The 14491-nt window shown below is 43.9% G+C and overlaps 2 protein-coding genes across 3 annotated transcripts in view; both read left to right on the top strand.

Annotated features, from left to right (window-relative positions):
* Nucleotides 1-14491, top strand: part of PPP1R14C (protein phosphatase 1 regulatory inhibitor subunit 14C) — a 535162-nt gene that overhangs the window by 320871 nt on the left and 199800 nt on the right. The gene's annotated exons all lie outside the window — the stretch shown is intronic.
* The window catches only part of PLEKHG1 (pleckstrin homology and RhoGEF domain containing G1), a 239848-nt gene that overhangs the window by 832 nt on the left and 224525 nt on the right, over nt 1-14491 (top strand). The window lies entirely within an intron of this gene.

The following is a 14491-nucleotide window of genomic DNA, read 5'->3' on the forward strand; positions in this document are numbered from 1 at the left end:
AGGGTCCCTGCCTCTGGAGACGAGCCTCGCGGGCCCAGCTCGGCAGAGATGCCCGCGCGGGGGTGGGGTGGGGGGTGTCGACCGCCTGTGGCTCGTTTGTCCCGGGGGTAGAGCTAACACCCGGTCTGCTCTGGGACTTCGCCGACCCTTGTGGCTTCGGAGGACGGCCAGGGTCTGCGGAGGACGCCGCCGCTCGCCCCTCTTTGTGTCCTCTGATGAGAGGCAGGTTCTCAAACTAGAAGCCTAAGGAGGGTCTAACTGGAAAAAGTCGTTAAGCTGTTAAATTGTATTCCGTTCATTGGAAACAATGAAGTGGGTGACTTTTTAAAAAGGCGCTGGTGGAGTGTTGTTTGTAGAGCAGCGTTTCGTTAAGTTCTGGTCCTCAGCGCTCCCTTTGTATCGCCCTCAGGTGGCCGCGGCTACTGCACATATTTTTGAAATCGCTGAGCATGAGTCCCGTGGGAGGCTGTTTCCAGCCGGCGTCACAAAAGACACTGGCGATCTCAGAGGCAGAGTTGGTTTGGGGGTTTTCCGACGGATTGGAGACAAAACGACCTTGTATTTCCTATGTAAACTAGGAGGAGGCCAGAATGTTGACTCTAGGTCAGGTTTGTCATGGAACAGAGAACTCCAGGCCCAGCTAGGGCCCCTCACGCTATAAAAGTGGTTATCAGGTGTTAAAATCGGCATCTTCTGGCTTCTCAGTTTTCTGTGGTTAGCATACTTTTAACTAATGTACAGACTTTGGACTTTCATTAAATGTTATTGAAACATTTCTGACCCCATCGCATCAAGGAATAAGAAAACTCCATTGCAGTTTGTGCTTTGCAGGGTGAGACCCCAGCAAGCTCCCCCACCTCCCGTGGCCTTGGCTGCCTCGCTGAGAAAGTGATTTATACGAACCAAAGTGATTTATATGAACCACGGACTTTTTAAAGCTTCATGCTCAACACCTCCCCCCCACTCCTGTAATATTTATTTGTTCTACAATATTTAGGACTTTGATACAAAAGTGAGCGTTTGACTGTGACCCTCTGTCTTCCCAATTTCACACTTGGCTTCTTGTCCTATTTGAGGCCCTATGTCTAAGCCATCAAACCACCTGAAGAAATAAATGGTTTTCCCCAGAGTCCCTTCTCACTGGCTTCATCTTCAGCAGGGCATCCGAAGCTACCTTCCCTTTTCCTCCAGTAGTTAGTTGCTCTCTGCTTAAAGGGCAAAGCACAGTGAGAAAGTTTCCTGACTGTCAGATCCATGCCCTGATCCTGCTTTTCCTAGATCACATTTTCCTGCTCATCTCCATCTTTGCTATGGGCACCAGCTTCCTTCAGTGCTTTTTAAATAAGAGTGATTGTTGCCAAATCCGAGCTTAAATATTGCCGCGGGAGATTCGATCTGCACTTTGCGGAGTGTAAATGATCACTTGTTAACAAACTAATAGAAAGCGGCATAATTTTTCAAACCCAGGAACAACCAGTACTCCTCCTGTAAGGGTGTGAGTTTTTTTTTTAATTTTTTTTTAATTATTCATTTTAGAGAGGAGAGAGAAGGGAGAGAGAGAGACAGAGAGGGAGAGAGAGGAGAGAGAGACAGAGAGAGAAGGTGGAGAGGAGCTGGAAGCATCAACTCCCATATGTGCCTTGACCAGGCAAGCCCAGGGTTTCGAACCGGCGACCTCAGCATTTCCAGGTCAACGCTTTATCCACTGCGCCACCACAGGTCAGGCGGGTGTGAGTTTTTAAAGTGAATTAATTAAAATTTAATGGTTCATGGTGTAACACATAAACATGGGAAATGCTTCAGCAGCATTCTGTCTTCTGAGCCTTTAATAAACTAAAAGCAATTCCTGGATCTATACTCTGATTCTCCCCCACCCCATTGATTGAGAGAGAGAGAGAGAGAAAGGGAAGAAAGCAGGGCAGGAGAGAGAGAGAGAGAGAGAAGCATCAATTTGTTATTCCATTTAATTGTGTAGTTTTTGACTGTTTTTTATACATAGGATCGAACTAGGATCAAAACTGTGGCCTCAGTACACTGGGATGATGCTTATCCACTGAGCCACCTGGCCAGTGCCGTATACAGTGGTACCTTGAAATATGAATTTAATTCGTTCTGTAATTGAGCTCGTAAGTCAGTCAACTCATATATCAAATTGCTGATACTGTACTCATGTGCCAACGCGCCAACTAGTGGCAGCTTCCTGAATCACGACTCGTATCTTGGAATTTGGCTTGGATCTCGAACAAAAATATGGACAAGGTCACAGCTCGTAGCTTAAAAAACTCATATGTTGGTCTGTTCATATCTCAAGGCAGAGGTCCCCAAACTACGGGCCCGCGGGCCGCATGCGGCTCCCCGAGGCCATTTATCCAGCCCCGCCGCACTTCCGGAAGGGGCACCTCTTTCATTGGTGGTCAGTGAGAGGAGCATAGTTCCCATTGAAATACTGATCAGTTTGTTGATTTAAATTTACTTGTTCTTTATTTTAAATATTGTATTTGTTCCCGTTTTGTTTTTTTACTTTAAAATATGTGCAGTGTACGTAGGGATTTGTTCATAGTTTTTTTTATACTCCGGCCCTCCAACTGTCTGAGGGACAGTGAACTGGCCCCCTGTGTAAAATTTTGGGGGCCCCTGTCTCAAGGTATCACTGTATATACATATACATATTCATATTCATATACATATACATATACGTGTGTGTATGTGTGTGTGTGTGTGTGTGTGTTCTGATTCTTAATGGCTACAATCCAGTTTTTGCAGGTTTCTGTCCCCTCCTGCCTTTCATTGCTGATAGTTGGTCTTTTAAACAATTGTCATCTTTTAACCCTCCTTTGGGATGATGAGATCCATGGATATTGGAGCTAGAATGTAAGGGCTAGCCTAAATCTTGGGATAATCTAGTTCAGCCCCAACATCTTAAAGGTTTAAGAGAGTCTTAGAGGTCAAGACCGAGCTCTCTGGAAGTAGCCGACCTGTGTGTGAAGTTTGCCTCTGCGGCTCATTAGCACTGAGACCTTGACCCCTCTAGGAAATGATTTAGACACAGACTATTTTATAATCAGGAAAATGTAATAGTCATGGATGATTACTCTCTCTAGCTTATCTCACCTTTGCTCATTTCTTCCTCTGTAATTTAGAAAATAATGGCCTTTCTCTCTGTAGCCATGCTGAGCGTAGATGATGATTAATGAAGTAATTCACAGAGTGTGGCACGTTGTGTGCTTTAACGATTATAGTTGTTGATACGCCGAGTCCCAGGGATGAGTGGTGTTGCTGGAGGTTCCACAGCTCTCCATTGGCAGAGCTGTGGTTTAACCCAGGCTCGCTTCTCTTTCCTCTGAACCGTCTACCTAGAAATGATGGAGACACAGAAACATAGTTTTAATTAAATGCAATGGTTCACTCTATAAGAAAAAAAAAAATCACTGTCTCTTTTGGCTTAGGAAAAATATGGTTGAATGGGAATGGAAACATTCTCTAGACCGAGACCCTGAGCAGCCTAGAGTTCGCCTGTGGCAGGCATCTGTCATGTTCCATCAGCCTGCATCAACCTGCTTTACGAAATGAAAAGCTGACCCCAATCCAACCAGGCACTGAGGGCCACGGGCGTCTGGGCCAAGCAGAGCCAGCTGTCCAGTAATTAAGAGATGACTACATGTTCCTCCTTACGTTGTTCATGCTGATGAAAAGCAACAGATGCTTTAGCAAAGATGATGGAAATACATACAGCCGAACCGTCCGAGCAGGGGGACCCGGTTTGTGGCGCAGTAACTGGGCCATGGGTTATCCAGATGCTGCAAACAGCTTCAAGTCGCCAGGGTGTTCCCCATCCCAGTGGCTGGGAGCTGACGGGACACTTCATCTACAATACTTTCCATGTTTGAGGCATGTTGGAGTAGCTTTTCAATCTGTGTACACAACGCTACCAAATAATAATAATAATAATAATAATGTTTTTTTTCAATGAGTTACAAGCCCAGTAAAAATTTCCAAACTTAAACATCTTCTTCTGGTAAATATTGAGGTACTGTTTGATGGAAAACTAAACTAGGCTGAGTCATGGAACCGAACATCTTCAGCCTCCCTCTTTCTTCCCCCTTCCCACATCATCTTGGAGGAAAGGCACCTTGAAGCGTGCTAATGTTAGGCTAAGTTCTAAAAAGATTCCAGCTACACCCACCTGATGTACTAAGCTGGTGGGAGGGGAATCAGGGTTTTCACGGGTCTTTAATTAAGAAAGTTGTTTTGGTAAGTGTTAATGACCAGTGTGCCATGGAGTCTACAGAAGCCGCTTATCACCAGCAAGGGGAAGATCAAACCATTACAGAATCTGCCCAAAGCTAGCAAGTCCCCGTAAGAAGGACCTCTTTCTAAAATATCCAAGACGACGTTAAAATGGGTGTGAGTCTAAAAAAAACTAAAACTTGAGAATTGCTGTAAGAGGAATTACTAACCCAATATATCATCGTACCATGAAATTAGCTCTAATTATTGAAGTGGTAAACGAAGCTAGTTCTCTATGTGTCTGGTCACATCAGACACTTAAATGACCTGTGTCTGAATACAGATGGGAGAGAATGATAGGTCAGGGGGCGGTAAACCATTTCCTGGAAAGAGCCAGATAGTAAGTATTTTAGGCTTTGTGGTCTATGTAATGTCTCTCTTGTATATTCTTTGATAGGGGTGGTGGTGGTGTGTTTGCTTGTTTGCACCCCTTTAAAAATGTAAACACCAGTCTTTGCTTGAGCACCACACAAAACAGGCTGTAGGCTGAGTTGTCCAACTCTATTCGAAAGGAAACATGTTATGTTTGTGATATCCCTTATACTATATTTGTGGAGACACAAAATGACAAATTTCATAGGCTCTCTCTGAGCTGACCTGATATAGACTAACTTACAACCAAATCTTCTTTGTCACTTCTTTTGCCAGCTGGTCTCCTTCATTTTCTCTTTACACTGGGCTTGGAAGTCTCTGTTAGACTTAGCAATCAGTTGATATAGGAATGGCAGTGCCTGATTTCAACACTCTTTCTTGAGTTAGATGCTGAGTGGAGAGAGAGGCTTGGCTGGGGTGGGATAAAGCCCACATTGAAACAGCTTATTGATGGAGATCACTGATCATATGAAATGAAGTTCAGACCCCCGGGCATGGCACCCAACGTTCTCGTACCCACTTTTCTTCTGGCTCTTCCCCCACATACCGTACGTCCCTATCATTCAAGATCACTCACAGAGCCCTGGGTGGGCTGTGCTCCCTCCCGCCGGTGTGGGGACACTTCCACAGGAAGCTTCGATCTCCATCTCTTCCTTGGAGCCTTTCCTCGTCTTGTCGGGCAGACGTGGAGGCAGCTCCACCTCTGTGTTAACACAGGACCCAGTACATGAAGCACTTAGACAGGAGAATGCGGTGACTGGTAGATAAATACTACCTTGCAGGTGTGAGCGAACAGCTTATCCATCTCTGTGGCCTCAGGGATCTTGCCATACATCTTTGGACCGGTCACAAAATTAAGCACAGGACTTTCCAGGACATGTTTATGATGCACAGTATAACACGGTGTCTGTATATGTCTGGCTTTGAATTTGGGCTGAGCTGAGGTCTCATCCTGGCTTCTCCACGTAACCTGCTACAGGTTCCCCCAACTTTAGAGCGGCTAGAATGAATTTTTCTTCTATAAAGCATTCAGTTCAAGGTCGGACACGCAGTAGGTGCTCAATAAATGGTCATTTCCCTTCATTCCAGAGCCATTTATTGAGAACCTACTATGCCTAGATGCTGTTGCAGGCCAAGCAGCGAACGGGAGAGACACGGTCTCCGTGGAGATGTGACCAGCAAGGCGGGAGAAGCAAGGTGACAGCTGGGCCACCTTAGGCTGCTTGGTGCTCCAGGAAGCCTCTCGGAGAAGGCAACTTTTGAACTGCAACTTTAATGATATTGCCAAGTTCCTGTTCCATCAAATCTAAGATACTTTTAAAATATGCTGTTTTTTTTCTTTTTAAATTTATTTTCTTTTTCTTTTTACGTTTAATATTATTTTGTGTTAGTTTCAGGTGTACACCCTAGTGGTTGGAAGGTCACATACTTTACAAAGACCTTTTTTTTTTTAATGTACCACTAAGAAAATAAATGCTGTTAATAAAATTGATACCACCTCCTGTAAGATGCATCTATAAGTTGGGGGGAGGGGGAGTGTCTTAGCATCCATCAAATGCATTGAAATTTATGCTCAGTAAGTATCCATTGAATGAATTAGTCTTACTCCATGGATGTTTAGTATTCTGCTCCAACGATTTACACAGTAACCGAGCCTCTGTTTCCTGAGTTGTATTTAGCTAGGAGTTAAATAGTAACATAGTAAAGGCAAGTATTGTAAGACATTTGTGATCCGCTGTGTTCTTCAAAGTTTTAAATGAACAAAGTGCAGCAGTGAACCCTGTTTAAGTGACGCTGACTTACACGTACTTGGGTCGGAGTGAAGTTGGGCATCTCCTGCAGCCAAGTAATTCCTTCTGGCAGCTGTCTGCAGCGAGTGTGAATCCTTAATGTGCACAAATGCCTTCCGAAGGGCAATGAAGGCATTAGCTCAGAGCTCACTGCCTTCTGTTTTCTAGATTTAATTTGATATAAATAGTCCGCTCCCCGTATCTCAAGGGGCTGATCATCGCTCTGACCATAGAGGCCTCTTCAGCAAGGAGAGCCAACCGCCTTCCCTCTCCTGGCAAGGCTCTGGGCGTTCACGCTCCAAGCAGTCCTCTCTTCCAGTCTGCTCCCACACCCCTTCCTCCCTGTGGAGTGGAACGCCCTGCATAAGCCTCTGCTTTCTGACCGCCCTCTCTCTGAACGCTGGATCGTCCTCAGGACCTTTCCCTGCACCCAGCGTGGAGCCCTGCTGTCTCTCCTTTTCCGGCTCCCCCTTCTGTCCAAGACTCTGTAGCCAGGTTCAGGATGCCTCAATGGGAGCTTTGCTGGTACTTGGCCATTTCTAGCTTGTAAGTAAGGGTGCTTTCATACTGTTTGATTTTAATTTCAACATGTCACCCATGTTGAAATTAAAATACCCTGTAGGAATCTGTTCCGTTGGGGTGCTTTTTAGCTCCCCTCCCCTCTCCCAGCTCTGCAACTGAGACCCCAACAAATTTCCCTTCCTGTGTCCTACCTGGCTGGGAGCAGTCGGTCAGCCCTTGGCCAAGGAGGAAGCACAGTGCAGACGTTTTCCTCCCAGAGCCTCCTCCTCCCTCCCTCCACCTTCTCATGGGGCTGAAGCCTTCATGTGTTAGGGGGTCTTCAGAGCTGACACCAACTCCAGCAGAAACCTGAGTCTCTGGAAAGGAGTAGATGCAGAGGAAAGGCGATTGGTCGGCATTGCAGGGGTGCATAGGCGCCAGAGCCCGGCTTTGGGAAGGCGGAAGGCTGTCTCTGACCTGACCTGCAGGTGGGGGTGGAGGGGGCAGTGGGGAGAAGGGAGACTGCCAGGCAGGGCTGGGGGGGCTGGTCCCGGGCGTCCCAGGGTTCAGCTTCCCGTGGCCCTGTGATTACAGACAGTCCTCAAACGCTAACATCTGCACCTCTCTGATGTGCTGGCAGAGAGGAAGAACTGTAATCTGTGAATATACGACCCTGTGTTTGTTCCCTTTAACCATGCAGACCTATTATTAGTTTAAGCATCTGTGTTGTGCTAGAATATTATAGCCGCCTTCAAGGAGGATATGGGAGCTGGTCTGAAACAGCTTACAGTTTCAATATCCAGGCCTCTCACACTTATAAAATTCTGAGTCAATGAAATACATAAAGTATGAAACGTAAGGGTCAAAAATAGGATTACTGAGGCCCTGGCCGGTTGGCTCAGTGGTAGAGCGTCGGCCTGGCGTGCAGAAGTCCCAGGTTGGATTCCCGGCCAGGGCACACAGGAGAAGCGCCCATCTGCTTCTCCACCCTTCCCCCTCTCCTTCCTCTCTGTCTCTCTCTTCCCCTCCCGCAGCGAGGCTCCATTGGAGCAAAGATGGCCCGGGCGCTGGGGATGGCTCCTTGGCCTCTGCCCCAGGCGCTGGAGTGGCTCTGGTCGCAACAGAGCGATGCCCCGGAGGGGCAGAGCATCGCCCCCTGGTGGGCAGAGCGTCGCCTCTGGTGGGCGTGCCAGGTGGATCCCGGTCGGGCGCATGCGGGAGTCTGTCTGACTGTCTCTCCCCGTTTCCAGCTTCAGAAAAATACAAAAAAAAAAAAAAAAAAAAAAAAAAAAGGATTACTGAGTGAGCGTGAGAGGAGCATATTGGGATATTGGGGGAGACATAGACTTTACAAGTTACTTTTCTGTAAAAGAAAAACCTTGCCTTACATCATGCCATGCTCATCCTAGATCGGAGTTTTTAGAGACTTAGTTACTTGCTGAGGATGATGAGGCGGGCTGTAAGGGCGCTGAGATGGGCAGGGACAGACGGGAGGCAGGCGTGCGGGTGAGCTGACTGCGCTTGGCTCTGTCCAGGAAAGTGGGAGATGACGTCAGAGTAATGGCGGAGTAGGAAGCGATACCGATAAATCTCCCCCAAAACTCAACAAGATCTTCAACCAGAAACAGAAAAACCTATACTTGGAGCTTCCAGATGCTTCGCAATACACCCAAAGGTATGATTGAGTGAAAAATTGGCTAAATATATAACCAAACCCCGAAGGAAATAGGGAGTAAGAAATGCTCCGCCTTCCTCACTAACCTAAACAGGGCGGCTTTTTCTGGTAACTGTGAATATAGGAACTGAGGCGGGCAAAGGGGGTGAATAGATCCAGGCCGCCGCAGCAAAAACGGCCGAACCAGGCTGTGGCTCAGAGATCCAAGCCGAGGAAAATCTGATCCTGTGGCAACCCGGGCAATACAAGCTAACACTCGCGCCAAACCCAAACAAAGAAAGACAAGCGGAGCGGCCATTTTACCCGGTCTCCTGGTCGGTGCGCAGTTAGTGGAAGAGAGATTTCTTCCTAAGCCGCGGAAGTGGGTGCCCGTGTTGCCCCACGGAGAGGCAGGGTGAGAGGCCTTTCTGTGGGCTGAGGGCAGAGTCTCTGGGCAGCCCCAGCGCCCTGGGAAAGCCACGCACGGGAGGGAGTGAGAACTAATCCCAACGGTGGAGATTTTCCGTGCTGGAGGCTGTTTCACTCAGAGGGAACCGCGGCCGGCCTCATATCCTGGTTTGCGCGCGCAGATAAGGAGTGAGCGATTCCTCCGAGTGCCTCCGCAGTGCGCGCCCGTGTTATCGCAGAGAGGGGCAGAGTCAGGGGCCTTTGTGTGGGCCAAAGCGGAATCTCGGGCCGCCCCAGCGCCTTGCAAAAGCCGCACACGGGGACGGAGCGAGACTCAATTCCAACGCTGCAACTTTTCCCTGCGGTTGGGGGTTTCACTCAGAGCGTGAGACTGCTGGCCGGATATCCTGGTTGCAGACAGTGAGTGAGAGTTTCCTCCAAGCGCCCCGGAAGTGGGCGCCCGCTTGTGTTACTGGATAGAGTGGCAGAGCCAGAGGTCTTCGAGTGGGCGGAAAGCCCGCCTGATTATGCTAGCAGCTCTGACTGACTGAGCCTTACCCAGAGCCCTGTGCTGAGTGGAAATAGAGTGGGGAGTTGCCAGCAATTTGAGCCTCTTACTATCCAGGCAGAGGCAGCAGCAACCCCATACCTGGACTATCAGGCTACTAATTGAGGAAGGAAAGACTAGGAGAAAGGCTCCAGGAACACGGACTCTCTCACTGTCGGAGCCTATAAATGCTAATGAGCCTCGACTCCCAACGAGAATAAAGAACAATACATGACATTGCCATAGAGACTTATCAACTGCACACCTCTACCTGAGCGTGCCAAAGGGGCAGAACCCGGGGTACAGAGTCACCGACCAGGAAGAGGGAGAGAAAAGAAAAAGCAAGAAGATAACCTCTCAAAATCAAGAATAATCTGCAGACTTTATAACCTATCCCATTTTATTATATTTGTTCGTTTGTTTCTCTTATCTTCATTCTTGAGACTTTTTTTTCCTCCTCCAATTTGGCCGATTAACTCTCTACCGGTCTTACTCTCTCCTCTCCCTGAACTACACTACCCATAAGTGTTACATCTCCCATTATCATTTCTCTTCTCTTCCTTTCTCTCTATGAGGGTTGCACTCCAAAACCCTTAACTCTCTCTCTCTCTCTCTCTCCTTTCTTTTTTCTTCTTTTAGTGGTTCCCTCTTTTTTTCTCTCTCTCTCTTTCTTTTCTCCCTCTATATTAGTTTCTTCCTTTCTCCTTTACATCTCCTCTCATTCAAACCTCAATAACAAACAAATTATCTTATCTGGGACTCAAACCTATGTTTGTGGCATTTTGGGGGGTTTTTACTTCACCTTTTTAACGCACTAGCAGTGCTCCCATCCCTGGCTCTCCATATTATCTAGTTCTTGTTCCACTAAATACAATAGTAAGTTTTTAATTTGTCCCCCCATTTTTCCATTTTCCTCTTATTCCTCTCATCATAACTCTTAGAAAACCAACACCTAAAAGCAAATCATTTTATTCTTGACCCAAATTTTTTCCTTATTTGCTTTTTGTGGGTCCATACGCTCTTTTTTTTTTTCTTTTTTTTTTTCCTTTTTTTTTTTTTTTTTCTTTCTCTCTTTTTTGCCCCTTTATTACTTTTCCCCAATTCAGGCCCTCCATCACAGGCATTGTTTGTTATAACTCACAGTCCACCACAAGATTTTCTCAAGAAAGAGGGGAGAGGAGAGGAGAGGAAAAAAAGAGGGGGGGAATAATTTCCTTTTTTAAAAAAATTTTTATTTTATTTTATTTTTCTTTATTTCATTATTAATTTTTTTTAAAAAAAACAACTCTTTTTGATTTGTTATTTTTTTATTTTTTTTAACTTTTTATTCTTTATTAAATCTCATTAATACTATCAACAAAACCACCCTCAGATGCCATTAAGGAAGAGAAAATCGAATATCATGGATACAAAAGAAAGAGAGGTAACACAGCTAGATGAGGAAAAATCTATGGAGAAAAAATTTAATATATTGGAAACCTTGGAGCTAAATGACAGAGAATTCAAGATAGAAATCCTAAAAATCCTCCGAGATATACAAGAAAACACAGAAAGGCAATATAGGGAGCTCAGAAAACAACTCCATGAACACAAAGAATATATGTCCAAGGAAATTGAAACTATAAAAACAAATCAAACAGAGATGAAAAACTCAATTCACGAGCTGAAAAACGAAGTAACAAGCTTAGCTAATAGAACAGGTCAGATAGAAGAGAGGATTAGTGAAATAGAAGACAAGCAACTTGAGGCACAACAGAGAGAAGAAGAAAGAGACTCAAAAATTAAAAAAAATAAGATAGCCCTACAAGAATTATCTGACTCCATCAAAAAGAATAACATAAGAATAATAGGTATATCAGAGGGAGAAGAGAGAGAAAATGGAATGGAGAACATACTTAAACAAATAATTGATGAGAACTTCCCAAGCCTGTGGAAAGAAATAAAGCCTCAAGTTCAAGAAGCAAACAGAACTCCAAGTTTTCTTAACCCCAACAAACCTACTCCAAGGCATATCATAATGAAATTGACACAAACCAACAGCAAAGAAAAAATTCTCAAGGCAGCCAGGGAAAAGAAGAATACAACATATAAAGGAAGGCCCATTAGATTATCATCAGATTTCTCAGCAGAAACTCTACAAGCTAGAAGAGAGTGGACCCCAATATTTAAAGTCCTGAAAGAGAGGAACTTTCAGCCACGAATACTATACCCATCAAAGCTATCCTTCAAATACGAAGGAGAAATAAAAACATTCACAGATACAGAAAAGATGAGAGAATTTATCATCAGAAAACCCCCACTCCAGGAATCACTAAAGGGGGTTCTCCAATCAGATACAAAGAACAAAAAAAAACAGAGCCACAAGTAAAAGCTCCAAGAAGAACACAATAAAACCAAATTTAAACTGTGACAACAACAAAAAGAAAGAGGGGGAGAAGACGGAGATTAACAGTAGCAAAGGACGATGGAGTGCAAAAGTACTCACAAAATAGTTCGCTACAATGAACAGGGTAGGGACCCTTTTCATTACTCAAAGGTAACCACCATTGAAAAAACCACCACAGAAGCACATGAGATAAAAAAGATAGCAACAGAGGAAAGATGTATGGAATACAACCAAATAAAAACAAAAGATAGAAAAACGAAAGAGAAGGATCAAACAAGACACAAAACTAACAGAAAGCAAGATATAAAATGGCAATAGGGAACTCACAAGTATCAATAATTACACTAAATGTAAATGGATTAAACTCACCAATAAAAAGGCACAGAGTAGCAGAATGGATTAAAAAAGAAAATCCAACTGTATGCTGCCTACAGGAAACTCATCTAAGTAACAAGGATAAAAACAAATTCAAAGTGAAAGGCTGGAAAACAATACTCCAAGCAAATAACATCCAAAAAAAAGCAGGTGTAGCAATACTCATATCGGATAATGCTGACTACAAGACAGGAAAAGTACTTAGAGACAAAAATGGCCATTTCATAATGGCTAAGGGGACACTGAATCAAGAAGACATAACAATTCTTAATATATATGCACCAAACCAAGGAGCACCAAAATATATAAGACAGCTACTTATTGATCTTAAAACAAAAACTGACAAAAATACAATCATACTTGGAGACCTCAATACACCGCTGACGGCTCTAGATCGGTCATCCAAACAGAGAATCAACAAAGACATAATGGCCTTAAACAAAACACTAGAGCACCTGGATATGATAGACATCTACAGGACATTTCATCCCAAAGTGACTGAGTATACATTTTTCTCCAGTGTACATGGATCATTCTCAAGAATTGACCATATGTTGGGCCACAAAAACAATATCAGCAAATTCAGAAAAATTGAAGTTGTACCAAGCATATTTTCTGATCATAAAGCCTTGAAACTAGAATTCAACTGTCCAGGAAAGTGCTTGGGGAGATATTTGGATGCTTTTGGGAGATAGTGATGGAGGAAAATCTTGGTGGTCTTGGCTTTTTTCCACTTCTCTTCACTACTGTTTTTGTAAGATACATGCTTATTCCCCCCCCCCCCCCATAACAGTTGTTGAGATTAAACTCTAAGGAACACCATTTTATCACAGTACTTAATGAGATCTGATCTTGAAACTAAAATGGCAAAGAAAGTAATGTTCCTGTGGCCCGTGGAACCCTGTGGCCCATAGCTGTACCCTATTATAATGAAACATTACCTTTAGCAACTTAGAATCCAGATGCTTTCCAAAATGTGTGTTATAAAACAAGTCTTATATTTTTCTCTCTGTCTTTCTCTTTAGAACATATCCTGATAGGAAAGCAAATTATACCATTGGACTTGTGATGAGCTCCATAATAGCAATGCCTTTCAAAATCCAGAATACACCCGAGGAGCAAAGTAGGATTGGTTTTGCTTTATGATCTACCTTATCAAGATGTGATACTCTCTAATCTAATCCTAACCTTTAAGAAATTTCCAAATGGGAACTTAAGCGGTATTTATTTGTAGCTTTTTATATAAATAACTAGCACACATTGGCTAGCTATAACTATTCTAAAAATCTCCTTGGTTTTGGATTACTAATAGATGCAGGAAACACTTTGCAAATGGTCAGAAACGTATACCATATTCATGGCCGAGGAAACTCTTACTCAGTATAGTAATAATACCTCAGTTTTTGTTGACTTCGGTTATCATCAGTTTTGGTTTTCGTCGATTTTCTTCACGAAAATTTTGTCTCGGTTTTTGTCAGTTGCCTCAGATCTCATCGGCATGCCCACGTGACCTCGCTGCTAATTTTTTGGAAAAACGGAAGACCATGTGTCCTCCTGCTCAGTGTGGCGTTGTTTCTGGTTGTGTGAGCATCATCCCACGCATCTAGCCAAACAGTCCCATTGCTTTCCAGTGATTTTGTGCTTTTTTTTTTTATTGATTGCAAGTGCTGATACAGTAATTGGATTTACATTGGTTCATATGGAAATAATTGCCTCGGTTTTCGTCAGTTTTGGATTTCACCGATGGTTATTGACGAAAACCGAAGCATCACTCTACTTCAATATGCATAATAGATATAGCAATCAAAGCTAATATTTTCTTACTTTTTTGGCTTACTTATTATAATACTAGTTGAAGCACTGTTTCTGTGACATTAATTGTGGGGAAAATGGTATGCGTGAAAGAAACAAGTATGTTTTTCTAAGGTCTGAATACTCAGAGTTGAAATGCAGGAATAGTCTGAAATTCGGCAGTCTGGATATGTTATTTGGAAGTTATCTGAAAATGTCTTCTAAAATGGGAACAAAAACCATATAATAAAGATGTTATAGGTTTAAATGCACGATGTATGTATAGCACCTTGTTTGTAATAAGCCCTTCATAGATAGTAGCTCTTTAATTATGTGTCCTGGGTTTCCCGCTTAAGTTTTATTCTTTGCTACCAGATGGT

The sequence above is a fragment of the Saccopteryx bilineata genome, chromosome 12 (assembly GCF_036850765.1).
Source record: "Saccopteryx bilineata isolate mSacBil1 chromosome 12, mSacBil1_pri_phased_curated, whole genome shotgun sequence".
Classification (NCBI taxonomy): domain Eukaryota; kingdom Metazoa; phylum Chordata; class Mammalia; order Chiroptera; family Emballonuridae; genus Saccopteryx; species Saccopteryx bilineata.